Genomic DNA, 21,562 nt, shown 5'->3' on the forward strand with positions numbered 1-21,562 from the left:
CTTTTAAAAGAAGGATCTTTCTTATAACCCACAACCTCCCACTGCACTTCAGCCAGGTCAGCTACAAAGTATGAGCAAACAACTTCCATCAACACACTCCAGTGAGACAAGGAAGGACTGATACTAACGCTTCTTTGATTCTATGAAATATGATAAATTTGCTGTTAAGTGCATAGAAATTTGCTCTGGAAAGAATCAAAGGCACATTTGGAAGTTGATACCTCCAGGGAGAGGAGCAGGAACCGAGAAATGAGGCTTTCACTTTCCATTTTCTTCCACTCTGTGCAGTTTGACTTTTCCAACCTATAAAATGTGCTCAGTAATAAATGGGCCATTTGGGGCTTATTTTCTTCTTTGTACTTCTGTGACTTTAAAAGGGCTCAGTCAATCTTAGCTTTTTAAAAAAATAGAAGAATAAGCCAAGTCATTAAGTGTATCATCTTGATTCTTTATCTTCTTCCTCTCAGCTTCCTTCCATTCGAGAAACTTGGTGGTTTCTGAAGATTTTGTAAGAGACATGGGATGTAAAGCAGGGTTCCAGGAGCACTGGGTTGAAGTCGGAGGCAGGAGTGGGCAAACCCAGCCCACTCAGCAAACTTGCAGGGAGACAGCTTCATTCATAGATTGCAGGTGACTGCCAAGTTCTGCATCTCTGTCTTGGAAAACTCTTTGTCCAAATACAATTGAATATTTAGGCTTTGGCCCCTATATTTTCTATGCTACTTTAAAAATTCTATGCACAAAAACATTCATATAATTTCCTTTAATAGCAAAAATAATTGGTAATATCTCCAAGTTTATATCAGTAGTTAATGGTTAAGTAAAAAATAACACATCTAGTGATTGGAAATGAATCCATAATATCATTATAAAAACTTTATTAAAAACTGTAATGACCAGATTAAATTTTACAAAGCAAGATATAAATTGCATATGTAAAATGTTTAGGCTAAAAATGCAGGACTTATTTAGCCAGAAAATTTTCACTATTGAAGAAATTTTCAAATAAATTTAAACATGGAAAATATATGGAATAAGAAGAACAGTCACTCTAAAGAAACATTCTGTCATACATTTGTTTATGTATCCAACACTTACGACTTAGGCCCTGTCATTAAACTCCATACTGTCCTGTGAGCTAAGAAACATCACTAAAGCACTAAGGAATCCTATGACCTCAGCATGCAGACAATCCATTTGCCTAAGAGATTGATCAAACAAGGGAGTAGAAGTAACTGAAAAAAATACAAACTATCTCATTCATAATGCTAGAAGAGGCCAGGCATGATGGCTTATGTCTATAATCTCAGCTACTCAGGAAGCAGAGATCAGTAAGATCATGGTTGGGGACCAGCCTGGACAAAAGACCCCATCCAAACCAATAAAGCTGGGTGTGATTGCACATGACTATAGAGGCATGTCTGTCCAGGCCAGGCCCAGGGAAAAATGCAAAACTCTACTTGAAAAATAACTACAGCAAAAAGGGCTGGAGGTATGGATCAAGTTAGAAGAACATTTTCTTACCAAGCAAGAGGAGAAAAATAGAAGTAGAGGAAAAAGAGCAAAACAAAACCTAAAGAAAGAATGGGGAAAAATTAAATACAAAAGTTAGAAATAATATACTCAAATCCTAAAAAGCCAAAGGGATAGACAGTTTGTTTCCTGGCAAGACCAAATAATATGTACAAAGCAGCTTACAGTGGGGCCAAACTTCAGAAGCCTGGAAGTTGCCACTCTCCACCTCACAACAAGAAAGGAGCTGGACAAACTGCAAATCAACAGCTCTTCTTAGATCTGTCAGCGAACTAAAGTCACTGACAAAAAGCTGCTTCCACAATTGAGGACAAATGGATGGAAGGAATCACGGCTTCTAGAACTGAAAATAAGAGATTCGACCTCCACCAGAACCAGTGCCAGCATAGGAAAGGGGGAATCAGAATTGAAAGGGGGTTCTGTGTGGACAAAGCTAAGAGTTTAAAACACCAGGGGTGGGGGGGGCCAGTGTTAGGAGGATCCCCACACTTCTGATGCAACCTCTAGCAGCTCTCCCAAGTTCTTAGGGAAGACTAGAAAAAATTCCATTTCTGCTTCAGCAGAGGGGTGGGGAATGCAATAAATCTGAAAAACACCCTGAGCATTCTGTTTTTCTTAATGAAATATTAAGAATGAGGAGTGTAAACTACAGGCATGATATGACTTCTTGTTCATTATAAGAGAGGCCTATACACAACTGCAAGGCAATACATTTTAAAATAGCAATGAAAGAGTTGATTTTTCAAAGACACAAATTCACCAAAACTGATGAAATAAGAAAAGTGGAGTGGAACCAGGCAAGGATGTGGAGAAATGAGTTTTTTCGTGTATTTCTATGAAAGATAACCTGACATCACTTTTCTGGAGTGCAATTTGGAGATCCATGTCAAATACCTTCAAAAATGTGCCAGCACACTGACCCATAAGTGACCCTTATGCAAATATATTCTAACATAATAATAAATGAGCACAAATGTGTCTTCTTTCATAGTCAAAGATATTTATCAAAGTACTGTGCATAATGGGGAAAAGCAAGGAACAGCTTACATGCCTAGTGATAACAATTCTAATGAATAAATTGTTACTCAGGTATACAGTGGCTACTGTCCAGTCATTTAAGATGAGGCTGTGGATACTTCTTGGTTCTAAAAGATGTCATGATGCAAGTGACAAAAAGCAAATTGCCAAACAAGATATATAGTGTGATCCCACTTTTTTATTTACTTAAAGAGAAAAGCATTTTGAAAGACTACATACCCAATTTCTAATGGCACTTAACTCTGAGGAGCTGGGCTGATGGACAATTCTTCATTTTCTTCTTTATACTTTATATATTTTTCTTTTTAAGTTTGCATATTTATTATTATTTTAATATACAAATATATGTTAATAATATATGTTAAATATACACACATAGAAAAACTGATTTATAAAAATACTAAAATATGGTCACTTTTCAGGTGCTGAAAATACAGGCTTAATTTTTTTAATTTTTATTTTATCTTAATTGATACATAGCTATACATATGTATGGAATACAGTGTGATATTTCAGTACGTGTTTATAAGTAATGATCAAATAAAACAATTAGCATATCAGCTCAAACATCAGTCATTTCTTTATAGTACAAACACTCAAAATCCTCTCCTAGCTATTTTGAAATATTCAAGCTGGGACTGGAGCTGTGGCTCAAGTGATAGAGTGCCTGCTTTGCAAAGTCCTGAGTTCAAAAACCCAGTCCCACCGAAAAAAAAGAAAGAAAGAAATATTCAAGCTGGGTGCTGGGATTAATGCCTATAATCCTAGGTACCTGGGAGGCTAAAATGGGAGGATTGCAGTTTCAGGCCAGTCCTGGGAGTTTATGAGACCACCCCCCATATCAACAGAAAAAGCTGGGCTTGGTGGCACTTTGGGCCTGTCATCTTAGTGACAGCATGAAGTTAAAATAGGAAGATTACAGTCCTGGCTGGCCTGGGCAAAGAGCAAGACCCTATCTCCAAAATCATTAGAGCAAAAAGGGCTGGGGACATAGCTCAAGTGGTAGAGCACCTGTCTAGCAAGTGTGAAGCCTTGAGTTCAAACCCCAGTACTACCAAAAAAAAAAAAGAAATGTACAATACGTTATCATTAACTAGAGTCACCCCACTGTGTAATAAAACACCTTATTCTTATATTTCAGCAGTGTAGAAAAGCCATTAAGTATAAGACAGTTTCTTTGGTAATTGAAAAATAAGTAAATTTAAAGATGATGAGTGTCCTTCGCTGTAATGCCAGCTCTGCTACTGGCCGTGGATGTAGCGGTGACTGGGTCACATCTAATCTGTAAAATGAAGCAGCTGAAGTGGACCCTGTCCAGCCAGCTCTAATGGCCAGTGCCATTAGAGTGCCAGCTCTTTCCAGGCGCCAGCTCAGTCGTCCAGGGAATATCTGCTGCTCTTGCTAGCTTGATCCACAGTCCATTTAGAAACAGATTTTGAAGAAGGAAAAAAGACAGTAATGTTCATTTGTTTCATTACAACAATTTAATAGGAACAATCATCCAAAAAATGGAAAATGTCAAGTGGGCCATTAAAGTCCTCCAGCAGGAACGGTGCGTCTAGGCGCAAATATTAAATGAGAACAATCTCCAGAAAGAAATACAGAGAGGTGTGCCTCTAGCAACCGAGCAGAGAGTGGCTTCTGGGCTTCCAGTGTGCAGAGGGGAGTCTTGGCTGGTCTTCCTTCTGTAAATTGTATACCTTGCCATTTGTTCAAAGCAGCTCAGCTCTGATTGGTGGGCATGCTGTTCTGAGCGAGGTGCTGTACGAGGGACAAGGGATTCAGAAGTGAATGAGGCACACTCCCTGTGCTCACGGATCTTAAAAATCCAAAGTGAAAAGTGAAGAGCTTGGAAGGATTCCAAAGGAAAGAACCTCTGCAGGTTCTGGGGACTCCAGCATCATAGGTCCAGCATGTGGGTGAGTGCCTGCCAGAGGTAGCTAGGGAAGGTATACCAGAGAAGATGCCAAAGGTCCTGGAAATCAGCCCTGGAAGGGAGGCAGAGCAGGCTCTGAGGGTGGGCAAGGGCCAGGTGAGCTTTCAGCCAGACTGTCACATGCTCAGATTTCACTCCAAACTCTGGCATCATCTCCTCCATCTACTAGTATCCTAGGGACCAAAAAAATACAACTGATGATCTTCATGGACCCCTCCCCACACACCCAGTGCAACCCACCCAGGTGGCCTGTTCACCACAGTACAATAGCCTTCCCACAAGGCCCATTTGAAGCCAAATGTTACTAATAACGTGACTGGAGGGGGATGAGCATGTTGTCCAGGTCTGACGTCCCCTGACTTGCCCTTGGAATTCCACCTACTTCTCAGCAGAGAAATACAAAAGGAGCAGAAAGTTTGGTTTTTGTGTTTCTAATTCTCCACACTTAGTTTTAATTTGCAACTTGTTTCAAGGTCTCTTCTTCCATTTAAATTAAATCTCTGCAAAAAATAATTATCTGGTAATTTTCCAGTAGAAGAAAAAAACAAAGCAAAACGCATTCACCTTGTACTGTGGTAATATCTGCTGACCCTCACTGTCCAGGGCTGGGATGGCTCCTGCCTGGGGGCTCAGAGTCAAGGGTAGAGGCAGGGCTGACCCAGAGAGTGATGGGTATCAGCCTGAATGGAATATGAGGGGAGGAGAGGCTGGGAAGAAGGAAAGGGGTTGGGCTAGAACAGGTGAGGGGACAAGCAGGAGCCACCAGGGAGGCTCAGGCAGGATTACCAGGGAGGGGGTCAAGATCAAATGCTGTACTCTTTTCCTGAACATTCTTAGCATACTCTTCTCATAGGGAGGACCTAGTCTCAGAACACTCACCCAGCTTCGAAACACTTCAGAGAAAGCAGTGGGCATCCCACAGTGTGGCTTTCCCTCCAGCCACTGCCCTGCCTTGATATTTGATTCCACAAAACACAGAGACTTCCAGGTGGAGAAGGCCACCCACACATAGGTTTTGATGATTCAGGATTGAAAGAAGGAGCTGGAGGGTTTAGGGAAGGGTCACATTGACTCTCAGTGTTTGGAAAGTGGCTCAATTTTTCTAGGCCTGTTTTCTCTTCTGTCAATGAGGAAGACATTTAATAGTTTCCTTTACTGATTAAATAAAAGGGGGAGGGGTGCTAACTGACACACCCGGCACTGTCCCTTCCCCCACATCCTGTCTTCATAAAGGTGATGGCTGGAACTGCAGCAGCCTTTCTATGGCTATGTGAGGGAAAGACACATCTTGTCTACTCTAACATATCCGAGCCAGCAGGCAATTGGCTCCAGATTTCTTGTCATATGAGAAAACTATGTCCTATTGATTGAAACCACACTGAACCATTTTCTGTTATGTCAGCCAAATTGAAGGCTAATTGAAGGAGACTGTTAAAGCTATTCGATACAATACTGAACAGGCACTCATCGATGGTACTTAGAAAATAGCAAGAGTTCAGTATTATTAGTCCTGGCTCTTACCAGTCTCCTCTTTGAAATCAAAATGCTCCTGCAGTTGAAGTACTATCAGAGGGAGCAGAGGCCACGGTGGTATTTACAGCATAGACTTACAGGTGTCAACCCATGGGCTTCCTGAGGATCATGCCTGTCTCAGAGGACAGAGAAAGAGACCCATGCCCAGAGAGGACAAGCAGCTTGCCAAGGCATTCCCAGAGCGAGAGGCAGAAATACCAGGCTATAGTCAGGGTTCAACAATCATCAGCTGACCATCATGAGACGGTCACACTCAGGAGAGGGAAGGCTGGGCTTAGCCTCCTGAGGACAGTCAGAACTCCTCTCCTTTCCTGCTATTTCCCAGTCAGGCCTGCAGCTCCTCCAGCTGGTGGTCACATCACCTCCATCTGTCACCATATTTGTGCCCATGCACACATTTCATCCACCAGCACATCCTCTGCTGCCTTGTGCAGCACCAGGATCTGACCTCATGGGGTCGGACCACCTCCCCTGCAGACTATCCTGCCAATCAGAATTCCCCTACTTGTCCCCAGTATCTGGGTCATGCTTTTGTGCCACCATGGCACTTCAATGCACATCACACCCTAGAGAAACATGACCCCTTCCTTAAGAGTCAGGTCCTCCTCTGTCCTCCAGGAGAACTTAGTTTCAGTCCTAAACACGTTGGCAGTTGGCATTCAGAGCTTCAGGTTTCTGCTTAGTTCCCTGGGGTCTCAGTGTCCACTCCCTGCACTCAAGTTGCAGGCCCCTTGGGAGCAAGTGTGGCCTCCCCCTTGTTCAGAAAGGGAAGGAGCCCAGCGGACTCTCAGAAGCCATGGTAGCAGTGGTCCTCTGTCTTTGGAGCAGCAAGTGTCAGAGACAATTGCTCACGATTGCCACCAAGACAGGCAGAACTGTTACTTGCCCATGTGACAGCAAGCAGGCCAGCAGGAATCTTGGAGAGAATTTAGTGGGGACTTCACGGGACGTATGTAGAAGTGAGTGAGGGCACAAAGAGGAGTGAGGACTACACCAGGGGACAGCAGCACACCTGAGCTGCAGAGACCAGAGGAGAAGAAGCAGCCCACCAGGGCTGTGAGACCTCAGGCCATGGGAAAGGACCAGAAGCAGAACTGTAGCTGTGGCTGAAGAACGACCAGCCAGGGCAACAACCGCACCAAAGCAAGAAGGGAGCAGAGAAGAAATGTTCCCCTCTTCCCCTCCACCTCTCCTCTCTGCCTCCCATTGGTCAAATTCAACAGGAAGCCAGAGGGCAAAGAAATCTAAAGGATGGAGTCCTTAGGGGCTCACTCTGCACTCACCTCCCCAGGACCCAGAGCAAGGAAAAGAAAGATGAAGAATGTGGAGCGGTGAGGGGACAGGGGTAGAGAAGTTCACATGGAGAATAACCAGTACCAATCTAGAATCTACCTTCATTATCTCATTGAGAAATGGACTTGGAGGCATAGAGAGATTCATTCACCTGCCCAAAGTTACAGCATCAAAAGGTGGCTGAGACAGGACCTGTAGGTAGTCTGATACCAGAGCCCGTGTCTTTAAATGATAGACTGATACCTTGTGAAGTAGACAAAGGAATGAACAAGTGTAATTTACTGATGTATGGCTCATTGTCTCTTCTGCATCCATCCTGGCACTGAGAAAGCCTAGAAAGATCTTCCTAATCTCCACTTCGGTGAACTTCTCTCCCATCCCCACCTCTCCGTAGAAGCACAGCCATCATCCTGAATAGCAGATCTCAAACACTTTGGTCTCAGGACCCCTTTCTTCTAAAAATGCATTGAGAAGCACAAAAGAGCTTTGTTGATGTGAGTTTTCTCTGTCAACATTTGTCAAATTAGAAATTCAAACAGAAACTCAAAACACAAAGGTACACGGCTGTATAGAAAACTGAGGCCATCTCGAATCAATGGAGGTTCTGAGAAACTCCCCCTACCCACCACCCACAACCCCTGCCCTGACACACACACACACACACACACACACTCACACACACACACACATACGGAAAAGGCAGCCAATATCTTAGTATTGGTATGAAAATAGTTTTGACCTTGATCCCCTTAGAAAGGTTGGTGAGGATCTGCCAGCTACCCTAAGACCCCAGTTTGAGAATCATCCACTTAGATGTCTTTAAAATCATCATATAAACCACAACCACTGGCATTTTCAGACTGAAAACAGCAGTGTAAAGTCACTTCTTCTCCCTCCTCTCTTTTTAATCCCTTACTACTAAGAGCCCTCTCCCAGGGCTCTGAGTAGCCAGCCCCCCTCCAGGATCAGCCACCAGACAGGGAAGCAGCTCCAACAGCTACCCTGGGACGGGTCAACGCACCAGGCTCAGAGGGCACCAATTGAAACACAGGCTTTCCAGGTGCCACATCAGGGAAGGGACCAGGGCGCCAAGTACAAACAGGAAACAGAGCAGAAACCTGCACAGAGAAGGAAGGAGAGGAGAAGCTGATCAATTGGCAACGGCTTGGAAGGGCAATGGGGGGGGACTGTCACAGCAAGTGGCCACTCAAAGTGGGGGGCACAGATGATGGGGCATCTCTGGAAGAGGCTGAGGAGAGCTGGCAGGGTCACTGTGTGCAGTTTCGAGAGGATTTTCCCGTGCCCTGGGGCATCACAGCAAGACAGGAGGAAGGAGGGAGCACCTTTCCTAACTGCCCCACCCTTCCTGAAAGCTGTCTGCCAGGCTGGCTCATGGATATCCCAGGCTCCAATACCCTCTGAAAGGCAATCAGAAAAATTGTGGCTAGGATGCTGCATGGAGTCAACCACTGTGAAATGCTGTCCCTTGAAAATCTGATTTTGTGCTTTATCTTTCTTTTATGTTACCTTTAAGCCATTTGATTCTGACCACCTACTTTCTATCCTTTGTGAGTGTATTTATATTCTGTAATGAAAAGGAAGATTTCCATGGGAAATGTATGTGACCTCATCTCATCTCCCCTCTCCTCAGGAAGAAATGAATCCTTTTTTGAAATTGTCTCTGCCAACTCATGTTGGGTACCACTCATCCCCAGCTGAGAGAGAGTCAGTGCCCACACATACCCCAACATCTTCCCAGTTGCTTCTGGGAAGCAACTGTGCACTCATAGTTCTAATTTTCATGGTAATGTCACAAAATGGTGGCATTGCTCCTATGTTACAGATGAAGAAAGTGAGGCTCAAAAGGACTGATCCTCATCAGCAGGGAGGAGACTGAACCACATTTGAACCCATGAGGTCTAACTCTCCCAAACCCCTGTTGACCCGGTGCCCACACTGCCTCTCAACCATCCTTTCACCCTAATCAGCAGGAGCCTTTGTAGCACATCCTCCTGCCGCCTCCCAAATCTTGTCCCTGTCCTGTCAGCCACAGTGCCTCTGAAAGCAGTGCCTATCCGTGGCATGACGATTCCTTGGCTGACAGACAGACTGCCTGGGCATCCTGACAACCAGGTAGAAAGCAGCTTACCACCTGTGGGGCTTCAGAGAACAATTTCCCCACCACTGTGGGGAAACTATCAGATTTCTGTGGGTGAAACTATCAGATTTTCTAATCTTCCAAGAGACGATCCTTCAGTGCTTTGCTAACTCCCCAGCCTGTCCTTGGGGCCTGAGATTCTAATCACTTGTTTAAAAATAAATTAGTTGCATCTCCTGTTTGTTCACTCTATGAGTTTTCTCTCATCACCCTTGGAGGAATGCCTTCTCCCAGGCCTTATAAAAAACAGTGCGTGAGAGTGAAAATGCCCAGCTTAATACGGCAGGGGAAAAGGCTGCTTTCTGATCCCCAAATGTCAGCATTTCAAAAGTTCCTGCAAACCCCCCATTCTCCTGAGTCCTAACAGGAACAAGCAGATAGACAAGTATTGCAATTTTCTAACTCAAAAGAGTGCCCAACACCAGGCCCAGGTGTGGGTACATCTGTGTGTATGCTCACACACATGTGTGTGGGATGTGGTCTGTGGACATGTGTGAAGGGGCACATGAGGACATGCAGTTACTCAAAACCTACTCCTGGGGTTGCTGGAGGCAAAGCTCAAACAGTAGAGCACCTGCCTAGCAAGCATAAAGCATGAGTTCAAATTTCAGTACACACACACAAACTGTACTCCTAATAGACTTAACCTCCTGACGGTCTTTCAAAAATGTTGAGAACCAAACATGTTTAAACTTTGAGTGAGCAGTGACACCCAAATCTTCAGGTATAATGAGAAGATGTGAGCTTTTGCAAAAGTACTTGGAGCTGAGCTTCCAGCCACATTTCATTTTCTTCAGCCCACCCCAGCCCACCCCTACACTCAGAGCCTCTTTCATCCGAAGTAAACAGATCGTTCCTTACCAGTGTCAAAAATGTGCAGCAGGCTCGCAGTCGGGAGGCGCCTTTCCTGGGGACATCCACAGGAACTGGCACACTACTGCCTAGAATTAGGGGGCCAAACCTCCCAGTTTCCTGTGACCAGGTTAAGTTCCCTACTCCAGACAAACCACAAGGTCACCAGCCACAAACACTGCCTCTCTGTCAGCCATATATTAATCATGAAAGAACAAAAGAGAGTAGGTAAGTGTTCTTGAGAGGTGGCCTTGGAGTTGGGGCTGAAAAGCGTAACAATTTGGGAAGGAAATTCTGGTGAGCGTGTCTCCCTCTGGTGGCTTACGGAGGTATTAGCAATCAAGGACTCAGATCTGTTTAACGGAGCTCCACCCAAATATTTGGCTACAGACCGTCTTTTCTGTGTAACTTTACTTAGACTTCTGTGGAACTAATGTTCCCCTGAGCAGTCTGGGGGATAAAAGGAAATGAAAGATGCTTCTGTCCAGGAATTTTCTCACAAAGCAGTCATTTAAGGAAAACAAGAGAGGAAGAGAGAGAGATTTGTATACTCACAACAGACATGGTTGGTGAATTTCATTTCTCTTTTTTTTTTTTGTTTGTTTTTATATTTTTTTTTTTTTCATTTTTCTTTTATTGTTCATATGTGCATACAAGGCTTGGTTCATTTCTCCCCCCTGCCCCCACCCCCTCCCTTACCACCCACTCAGCCCCCTCCCTCTCCCCCCCCTCAATACCCAGCAGAAACTATTTTGCCCTTATCTCTAATTTTGTTGTAGAGAGAGTATAAGCAATAATAGGAAGGAACAAGGGGTTTTGCTGGTTGAGATAAGGATAGCTATACAGGGCATTGACTCACATTGAATGGTGTATGTGCTAACACCTGTGTAGCGTGTACTAACATCTGTGCAGTGTGCGTACGCGTGTAAGGGCTTCTCAGGAACAAAGGGTTCCCCCTCAATGAAGGGAAAAAAGGCTATCTTTACCACTATCTCCTAAAAATGACTCCTATCACCCCTCTGGCACATCGCCAGGGCAGAAAATGATGCTAGCTGGGCTTTTAAGCCATGCATTGAAAATTAGAATTAATATGCAGTACCTTGGGGGTATTTTCCCCTTTTACAGCTAATTAGTATAAAAGCAGATGAAAGCCAGGGTATGTGGAAAGAAGGCTCTTGCTCTGCACTCTGCAGACAGATACTCCAAGGCTGGCTTTGCTCTGAGGATCCACATGATATAACTGATGAGGGAATTTGATGCTACCCAGCGAAGCAGGCCTGCCTGGGTCACTCCATGCCTCCTCTGTTGTTACCAAGAGAAAAGCCTATGCCTGACAAGACAGTTAAGAAACCAGCTCAGCAGGTCCATTTGGGGTCAGCACAGGATCCCTGGCTATTCCACTAAACCTGACCTGACCTCACACAGAAGGTGTTCTGAACTGCACAGTGTGGAAAAGATGACATAAGTGACCAAGAAAGGAACTATAGTGACCAGGGGTGAACACTTGGCCAAGTGCTTCACACTTCTCTAGCCTCACATCCTCCTGTCAGGGAAGCATTAGGATCCACAATAGACAGATGAAGGGATGGGAGTTTAAGACACTGAATGCCTCATGAGGCTTATCGCTGTGGGGAAGCAGGGGGGACATCGGTGTGATGTCTAAGCTCATATTCCCCTCACTAGACTGGAAGAGAACTCTATAAGCTGACCTTCACATTGAGATTCTGAGAGCTTTGGACATTGACCTTGAGCCACAGAGACTCTGACCTTCACAAGTCAAGTTGGTCAGCTCCCAAGCTGAACTGGACAAGGCCTGTGCCAGTTACTAAGGTATGGTTTCTGCTATAGTCTGGAATATTGTGTACCCTTGAAATTATTGTGTTAAAACCTAACCACCAAGGTGATGATATTAAGAGGTGGGACCTTTGGGAGGTGATTAGGTCATGAGGGTGGTGACCTTATGAATGGGATTACCGCTCTTATAAAAGAGGCTACAAGAGGCTCCTTCTGCCATATGAAACACAACAAAAAATGCCATCCCTGAGCCAGGAAGTGAACCCTCACCAGACACTGAACTTGCCAGACTTCCCAGCCTTCTGAACTGTGAGAAATAAAATTGTTGCTGCTTATAAGCCACCCAGGGGTTTTTGTTTTTTTCTTTTTGGTGTCTTGTTATAGCAGCCCTAACAGATCGTGTCTCTCACTTGCAAATCCACCTTCTGTCCTCTGCCTTGTGACTCTAGCCTAGGGATTCTGCAAACTACATTTCTCCATTGTCAACTGGCTGCTGCCCATAGAGACACTAGAGGGAGACAGGAAGATAGGAGCAGGGAGCAGAGAAATCCTCTATCCGGTTGCTTGCCTGTCCTGCCACTGTTGTGGAGCTAGGACAAATGACCCTAGTTCCAGCAGCAGAAATTAACTCCAGCCCCAGATCATTACAGCAATTACAGACCAACTTTATCGTGACCCCTTAAAATACCAACCATAACCAGGAAATGCTCTCTCCTTGGAGGTCTGGACTTTGCTGAGATTCTCCTCTGAGCTTCTAAGGTACCAAAACATCAGCTGTTCTTGGACAGCACCCAACCCTCAGTCTCCTGTGTGCCTCTGGAATAACAACCTCAGCTAGAGAGCATATGGCCCCACAGCTCCATGTCTGTGTCCCTGGAATGAAAGCTTCAGATTGGGGAGCACGTGGCTCTGTAGGGGCCCTTCTGTTGGCTACTATCTTATGATAAGATAGTAGTCCACCCTCTCCCTTTGTTCCTGCAGTCTATGGTGGACACTCACCCCTCTCTTACCTAGTGTTCCCTTTTGCTCTTTTTCAGCCCTCCAAGAGCTGTGTGTCCAACTTACCACATTAAATCTCTTTTGCAAAATGTCTCATCTTGTCCCATCTATGTTCTTGTCCAGACCCTACCTCATAAAGGACTTGACGCCCACCATCCTCTAAACAAAGCTGACCCATGTGTATCATCAAAGCTGCAGGGTCCTGAGAGGACACCCTGCTGTGCTTGTTCATGTCCTATGAAATATTTTCCAGTAATGCTGTTAGCTTTCATTCTGTCCATCAATGAGTGTTTCACAGACCCAGGAAGCTAAGGTCGCCCAACCCTGCTGCCCAGTTCTTATCTTGGCCCCTTTAAGCTGCCAGCCTCAGGCTTGGCCTAGAGCTCCGTGGGAGCCCTTTCTCCAATTTCTCACTTCTTTTGGCAGCTCCAGGCCTCAGTGCAGCTAATGTTGGCCCACTGGTGGAAGGAGCTGAGATACACAGAGCAGTGGCAGGCCAGCAACCAGCAACATTTAGAGGAATATGTGTAGGAGAGCACATATCCCTGGTGGAGAGAGACAACAAGGAATGGTTTTGTCCTTCCTCTAGCATTAGCATACCTCCTTTTCCCTCCCCATCATAACCCTCATTCAACCAAGTTTCTTCTTCCATTCACAGGGCCTAACCCATAGCAGATGCACTATCAACATTTATTAAACACAAAAAAATAAGGAATGGCTCAGCACAGGCTGTCAGAGAGCTTCCAACACAATAAAGCTGGTAAAGAAGATGAAGGCAAACTTCCATTTAGAACAAAATTTCCAGGTCCCTGATTTGTAGATTTTGATACTGTTACAGGATAAAATATACCCCTCCAAAATTGCTATTTCCAGGTCCTAACTCCCCTGCCCCAGCATGTGACTGTATTTGGAGAGACATGATCAAGGCAGAATAAGGTCACATGGGTGGCCCTTGAAACATGATCAAGGTAAAATGATACTTCCATGATGGTGTCCTTAGAAGAAGAAGAGATTAGGACACACACATTCAGAAAGAAGGTCGTGGGAACACACAGATAGAAGACAGCCATCTGCAAGTCAAGCAGAGAGGTCACAGGAGAAAATAACCTTGCCCACACCTTGACCTCCAGAGCTGTGAGAACATTAACTTCTGCTCTATGAGCCACCCGGTCTGTGGTACTTTGTTATAGCACCACCAGAATATAATATAATCTAGAACCATAGGTTCCAAATTAAAATCCAGGGTCCAAGTATAAGAGGATTTGTGGAAATTAAGGACAAAATTCCTGGGTAGGCTGAAGTGAGGGCATGTATAGGAAGACTTTACTCTCATGAGTTGGGTCTTGTTATTGACAGACCAGACATGTCTACTTTATGACTAACCAGTTCTCACCAAACATCATCCCTGAGGCCGAATGGAAAAAGCAGCTAAATCTCTCCAGTGGGAAGGGACACCCAGAGGCAGAGGCATGCCCTTTGACAAAGCCCCTATGACTTGGGACTCCTCCTTGCTGCCCTATGGTCTCCCTTGTCCAACCCCAAAGCCCCATAGGCTGCAAACTCTTCTTCAACCTATGAGCTTTGGCCAAGCCACCTAAATTCCTTGAACTTTCACTCATTCTTCTCACCTTCCAAGGCGGTTGTTTCAATTATATTTGAAAACATTTTACAAATTATGGAGCACAATGCCAATAGAAGCCAATATTTACACAACTATCTTTCCTTTTTGATGCAACACTATGAAAAATCCCTTTTCTGTGTTTCTCTTTATGTCTGCTGACATGGACAGTCATCTTCAAAAAGAATTGTCACAGTTTGGGCCCCCTGAAGCTCAGCTTGAGATAAGCATTTAAGTGTAAGGATTTTTCTCAGAAGTGACCCCAGGACACTTTAGCAGGGGCATGGAAGAGCAGACATATCAGTGAGCACACCTCATCCTTAAAGGATGTTACCAAACAAGGTACCATTGGGTGGCTGGAGGTTGGCCATTTAAAAGGACTTTCAAGAGTGGCATACATACAGCATGCACCATAAGAAGCAGAGGCTAGCCATGGGCCAGCTCCCTTCCCTCACTGGATGAGAGATGCCAACACCTGAGAAGAAGGTGTTAATTCTGATTCTGTTCATCCAAGAGAAACCTTAGGCAATGGTGCAGCGAGTTTGAAATCCAACTAAGTCTTTGGGGGATATTGTGAGCATCAGTTTTATGAATCAGCCTTGGCAAGTAATCCCTCAAATTGGACATGATGTGATATTGATATATAAGGAATTTTTCCATTTCTTACAAGCCAAACATCAGATCAACCCATAGATCCACAGATGCTCTGCATGTTTCTGCTTTGAACTTCCCTGGATAAACCTTCTATTTGTCCATCTATTAAGGTGGGTTCTCTTGGGTCCTATTGGAAAACTAAGCCTTTTCTCATGAAGGGTTATTGTCTTCATTTGGCTGTAGAATGTTTTTTGAAGGCTGGCTCCTTTGGGTCCCTACACTCATAAATACTGCATGCATGTACCACACCCTATCAATGAACTGTTGATCACAGTTGTCAGAATAGGATACACATATGCTATGGTAACAAATAACCACCAAACTCCAATGATTCAACCATTTCTTGCCCAGTCCACTATGGGTCTTGGAAGCTCTCTGGGACTTTGGTGATGCAACACCCTTTGATCTTATGAATATACTTTTCCACTTTCAGTGCAACAGGAGAAGAGATTGGCTACAAGAATCACATGTGGATGATCACTGCCTCAGACACATTGTGTCCACACTCATTTTTTTTGCCTATAAGTGGGCATAGTCAAACTGCAAGGGGTGAGGAAGCGTGATGTCCTTGGCCCAAAAAGGAAAGGAGAACAGACGCTGATGCACAGCAGTCACTCCCAGGGAGAACCCACACATCAAAGAACCACAGTGCAGCAATAATGCTGACCATGGCTCTGAGAGGCCCTGGGAGGCCTCATCCAGAACCAAGAACTGTGGAGTCCGGTTGGCTCCAAGACAGAGTAGTAGAACAGATGTTTCTCTATGGATTTGGACCATTTAACGGAGCCATATATGATATCAAGTCCCTTTGTCTCAGAATATGTAACTTTTCAATTAATGTGTAATCTATGACATTCATGTCATTTGTCTGATATGACATTTGGTGCAAGGATGTCAGGGTGAATAACCCCCACAATGCCATAAACTTTCTAGGAGAAGATGGGAGGGGAGTTCCCAGGATAAATATACAACAACAGGCAGGCTTCCTATTTGTGATGATGACAGAAGGGCCTGAACGTGCAAGGCGAGTGTGCTTGGGAGATGTCCAAGATTCCAATGCGTAGCCAGACAAGAGACATCCATGCCCACTACCTATGATGCCCAGATGGACCACGGGTACCAATTAAAGCTCTTAAGAATTAAGAGCCTGTGGATGCGGTAGCCCATGCCTGTCATCCCTGCTACCAGGGGAAGCAGACATAGAAGGAACACAGTCCAGGCCAGCCTGCACATAACATGAGCCCCTAGCTCAAATAAATAAATAAATAACCAACACATAAAGGGCTGACAGAGTGGCTCAAATGTTAGAGTGAGCAAACATGAAGCCCTGAGTTCAACCTCAGTACTGCCAGAAAAAAAAAATTATGAGTTTGATGGGACTTTGACTTCTATTAAGTTGATCATAAGGCCCTGGCATTGGCTACACATGAAGAACTAAAACAAATTCAATATTAAGATCAATGTTGTGTTATGAAAATAGAGCAATAAAAGCTGTGGAAATTGTTTTAAGAAGGGGAAGAAGGTTGAGGGAGAGTAGTAGAGGGGTGAATTTAATCCAGGTGTGTTGTATGGAAATATTACAATGAAATCCCTTTGTACAACTAACATACTCAAATTTTTTTAGTTTTTAAGAAAAGATCAATTTTGTAGGCCTTCTAACAAATAAATACTGAGGAAAAATGAATGGAGTTGTTGAGCCACTGGCTTGGTTTCTAAGGATCTACTCCCACTTCTTTTCCTGACTCGGAAACATTTACTTTTATAAATATAGATTCTTAGGATATCTATTTTTTTTACCCTCAATGTTAAAATATATTCTTTGCCAGCGTAAGTATAGCCTTCCCTTCTGAGCTGCTTCAAATGAATATGGAAACCTTAGCCAACAGACTCAGCAGCCTGCTTCTAGCCCAGCAAACCGCATGCATCAAATAGAGGAACTGGTCCAGGAGTCCATGAGGATGGAGACAGCAGTCTCGCCCCAAAACGGAGACTGGAGACAGCTGCACAGTCCCACGAGGTACTCTGCCAGTTTGAGCTGGCCAGGCCATGGCAACGCTTCTTATCACTTATTCCCTTGGAAATAGATAGCTATTTCAGCTAGGGAAAGATGCTCATAAACCCAGCCCCATTAATCCATCCTTACACTTGCTGCCACAGCTCCCCTCAGGACAGAACCTGTCAATCAAATATCAGGATGCAACTCATCTAATCCCCTGAAAAAGGCAATTGCAACCGATTAGCGGTCAAGATGCCTCTGGATGCCATAAGGCAGCTTCTAGACTGATATGGAACCACTGAAAGGGGGAAAAAAGCTGCCTTGCATTTATAGAAGGCACTTAGAAACATAGATTTATATCAGATAATAAAATTTTAATTAACACTCTCACATATAAGCCTTGCACGTTGTGTGAAGTAGAACATAAACCTAAAGTGACCGTTCTTTCAGGATGAGAATTACCCGCTTGGTTAAAACGATGAACCAGCCCATCTAATGGCTGGTAATGTTTTCTGAGTTTTAAAAGGAATAAGTTTTCTTGGTGTGGGATTCAGTGATTCAATTCTCTCTTGCATCTCCCAAGAGGCTACACTGAGTGTGACCAAGTCCACAAGGGGAACCCTGTGTGTTCTTTTGTCTCTGGTACAGCAACAAGACCTCTCCAGCAACCTGGCCTCCAGGGAGGTGATCTCTGAAGGCCGCCATTCTGGTCCCTTTGCTCAGGTGAGCTGAAGAAGAGCAGGAGTGACAATGGCAATTGCACAGGTCCATTGGGATAGAGTACGATTCAAACCCAGGTCTGCCTATTGCCCACATCTGCACTGCTGAGCTGTGTCTCTTAGGTACAGTGGGCATTTCCTGATGTCATTTCCTTTGTTCTGTCACCCTCTTGTTGCATTTTCTTAGGGCACTCTCTTAGCCGAAAGCATCATCTAAAGTAGGAAACAAGTGAAAGACAACACAGTGTTAGGAGCTGGCTTATTTCACACCTGCAGCTGTGTGAAAGAAAACCAGTCAACCTGTGCCCCTTCCCTCCTAAAGGTACAGCCACAATCCTGAGCCACTCCTGAGCTATACAAAACTCCAGTCATTTTCAGGGAGCTTGAAAACTCCTTTTACCAATACACACTTCAACCCTGAAATGGAAAATCACGTAGAAGTCCATCCTTTAAACATGAGATCCATTTATGATTCATGATTGTGAAAATCCCTTAATGACAAACTCACAATGAATGGCAATCTGCTACCCCCGACACACAACCCTCCAATTTACTGAGAGTTTGCTCCTAAAACACTACCATTGTCAAATTTCCTAAAAGAGTCTACTCCCATTGACCTAAGAATTAGAAAATGAGTCTCTAACTCATTTTCATTTCGTGCAAAAAGTGTATCTTGCTTATGAATCCGATTTGGATGAGTACAAGTATGGAAATATTTTCCTAGAAAAAGTAGAACTGAATATCCATTTGATTTTCGGTCATCAAGTAAACAAATAGCTCTTTATATATGTCTTATACTGTATGCAGTCATCCCTTGGTTTCCATGGTTCTAGGAGCCAAACTCAAGACCCTCTGGTCCCTTATACAAAATGGTACCGTATTTGCATATAATCTATGCATATCGTCCTGTATATTTTAAATCATCTCTAGAATACTTATAATATCTAAAACAATGTAAAAGCTGTGAAAATAGTTGTTATGTTGTATTATTTAAAGAAAATAAAAAGGAAAAAGTCTGGACACACTCAGCAATGAAAATATTTTTTTAGCCAAATATTTTCTATCCAAAGTTGGTTGAATCTGCAAATGCAGAACCATAGAAGGAGGCTCAGTATAATTAAAAAAGCACCAGGAATCCCTAACACCTCTCAAACACACCTCCTCTGCAAGATGTCTACAATCCAATCACAGCAAGGCTTCCTTTAGGTCAAACACGTTCTTCCCACCTCTCCTAAAAGGAAATAACCTTGGGAGACATAAAATTGGTTTCCTAACACCTATTTAGTTTAGGACACACATCCTGGGTGGTTGTTCAGTGTCAGCGCTGGAGGGTGAGATGAGTAAGGAAGGGGCTTCCCCTGGAGAAGCTGGCTGTGGGAGGCAGCATCTGCACGGGTTGTCACACACACTGTGTACCAAATAGTACAAAACCACCATCCCTCCTGGTGAGAGGGAGAAGCTTCAAAGTCAACATGAAAAGCAACCAAGACATTTTTAGAAGTTCAAGTCAGACAAGGTAAGAGAATGCCTTTCAGAGAAGGGAACAGCAGGAGTCATGATCAGCTGTGCAAATTCCCAGTGTATTGAGAAACCACAATTTGACTTTGGGGGCTTCACTGGGCATGCCCTGTACTGGACTGATTCTTCAGTGACAGGACAAAGCAACACCAGGATTGGAGCTGGGTTGGGGAGCTGGGGTTTTCAGCCAGTGCGGACATCTCGTGTCCTCTCCATTGTGTCCCATGGTCGTCTCTGGCTCTCCCTACTTAACAACACTCAAGGCCAATCCCTGACTGAGTCAAACCCTAGTCACAGGGACCCCTGCCAGGGTTGTGCCAGACCCCCAAAGGAGACAGGACATCATGTGTACTCCAGCCTTAATCTTGAATTTTCTCTAGAACTGTGCTGCCTGACCTGGTAACTATGGCTGCATGTGGCTGTCAAGCACATGAAACACACCTGGTCCAAAAAACTATAAAACACTTACCAGATTCAAGGCTTAGTACAATCTCCAGAAACTAAATGCTAGTTTCAGCTCTTGCTGCCTCTTTTTGAATGCATGGATGAGGGCCATCCTCTCCCCTCTCTACTGGACTTTCTCCTCTCTTAGGCACTCAACCTGTTCTAGAAAGAACAAAGAAGAACTTAGAAGGCCCGGCCCAGATGCCAAGCAGAACTGGGGGCATAAGCAATGTCCACAGAGAATCTGCTGTGCCCACCCTGCCTGCTTGAACCCAGACCCAGAGTCTCTTCCTCCCCTCAAGGTAAGGGGGAAACAGACCCAGTGTCCATCTTGTCCTATCTGGACCCACAATGCTGAGAGCTGACTCTGCTCCCATGGGAGCTGAGGTGACTTCTGCAGACATTTCCCTGAAAACAGGTCCTGCCACACTGCCCAAGCCCTGCCCTGCCCTGGCCAAGCTTTCCCTGGCTTCTAGATGCCCATGGACCCACAATACTGATTCCCTCTGGTAGGACCCACCACTTCCCCATGTGGCCGTTTTGGTCAGACGTAAAAGGGCTCTGAGCCAGCCCAGTCTCTGGGGGCTCATCTCTGGCTAGTCCATGAGAAATAGTCACATCTTTTGCGCTCAATAATCTGGAAAGAAGGTGGCCTGACTGTGTCTTCCTCTGTAGGTCCTAGGTACCAGCTGACAGGAGCCCAGGCCCATCTCTGCATGGGTAGCGGAAGGGGTAGCAGTGCCCCCTGCTGCCAAGAACACAGATCAAACTCTGTGTCCTGACACCCCCTCTGAGGTGAAGGGAGAAGTACAGTTCCCTGTCAATATGGCAAAAAGAGAAAGGACTGTCCCCAGAGAAATCTCTCTGCCCCAATCTTTCGCTGTCTCTACTCTGGCTACTTTGATATCCTTGATCTGAGTGACAAATTCAAGAATCAGGTACCACCTACTTTGAAATTTTTGCATGGTGGTTATTTTAGGATGCCCTCATGTCTCAAGAAGAAACTGAGATGGAAAGAGATCCATCTTCATATCCTGATGTTTATAATTACAAATTTCACCTTCCACTCCAATAAGGATTTGTGGCAAAATATGTTATATACAAATTCAGTAAAACAGCATAGAAGTGCTTTTTTTTTAAATCAGTAGCAGAAAAGTTATGGCTAAAATAATATAACAGTATCAGGGGAGAAATAGTTTGTTTGCATAGTGCTATTAAAATTAGTCCACAAATTTGGCACTGAGTTTCCTGGCAGTCAAAGCAAAAAGGGATAGTGTATGAATTTATTAGATTTACACTGTCCAAGAGAGAAAATTTTAGCCATTGTTTGAGGGTAAAATAAAACAGATTTTTGTTTTCAGATTCTAAGATTAAAAGGAGTACCTCGCTGCAGATCTTCTTACCTTGGACACTTAGTGAGGAATAGAAAATATCTGTGCCAATATCTCTACACTTACCAGAAACTTCATCTCAGTGA

Source organism: Castor canadensis, chromosome 4 (assembly GCF_047511655.1).
Source record: "Castor canadensis chromosome 4, mCasCan1.hap1v2, whole genome shotgun sequence".
In the NCBI taxonomy this organism is placed as follows: Eukaryota; Metazoa; Chordata; class Mammalia; order Rodentia; family Castoridae; genus Castor; species Castor canadensis.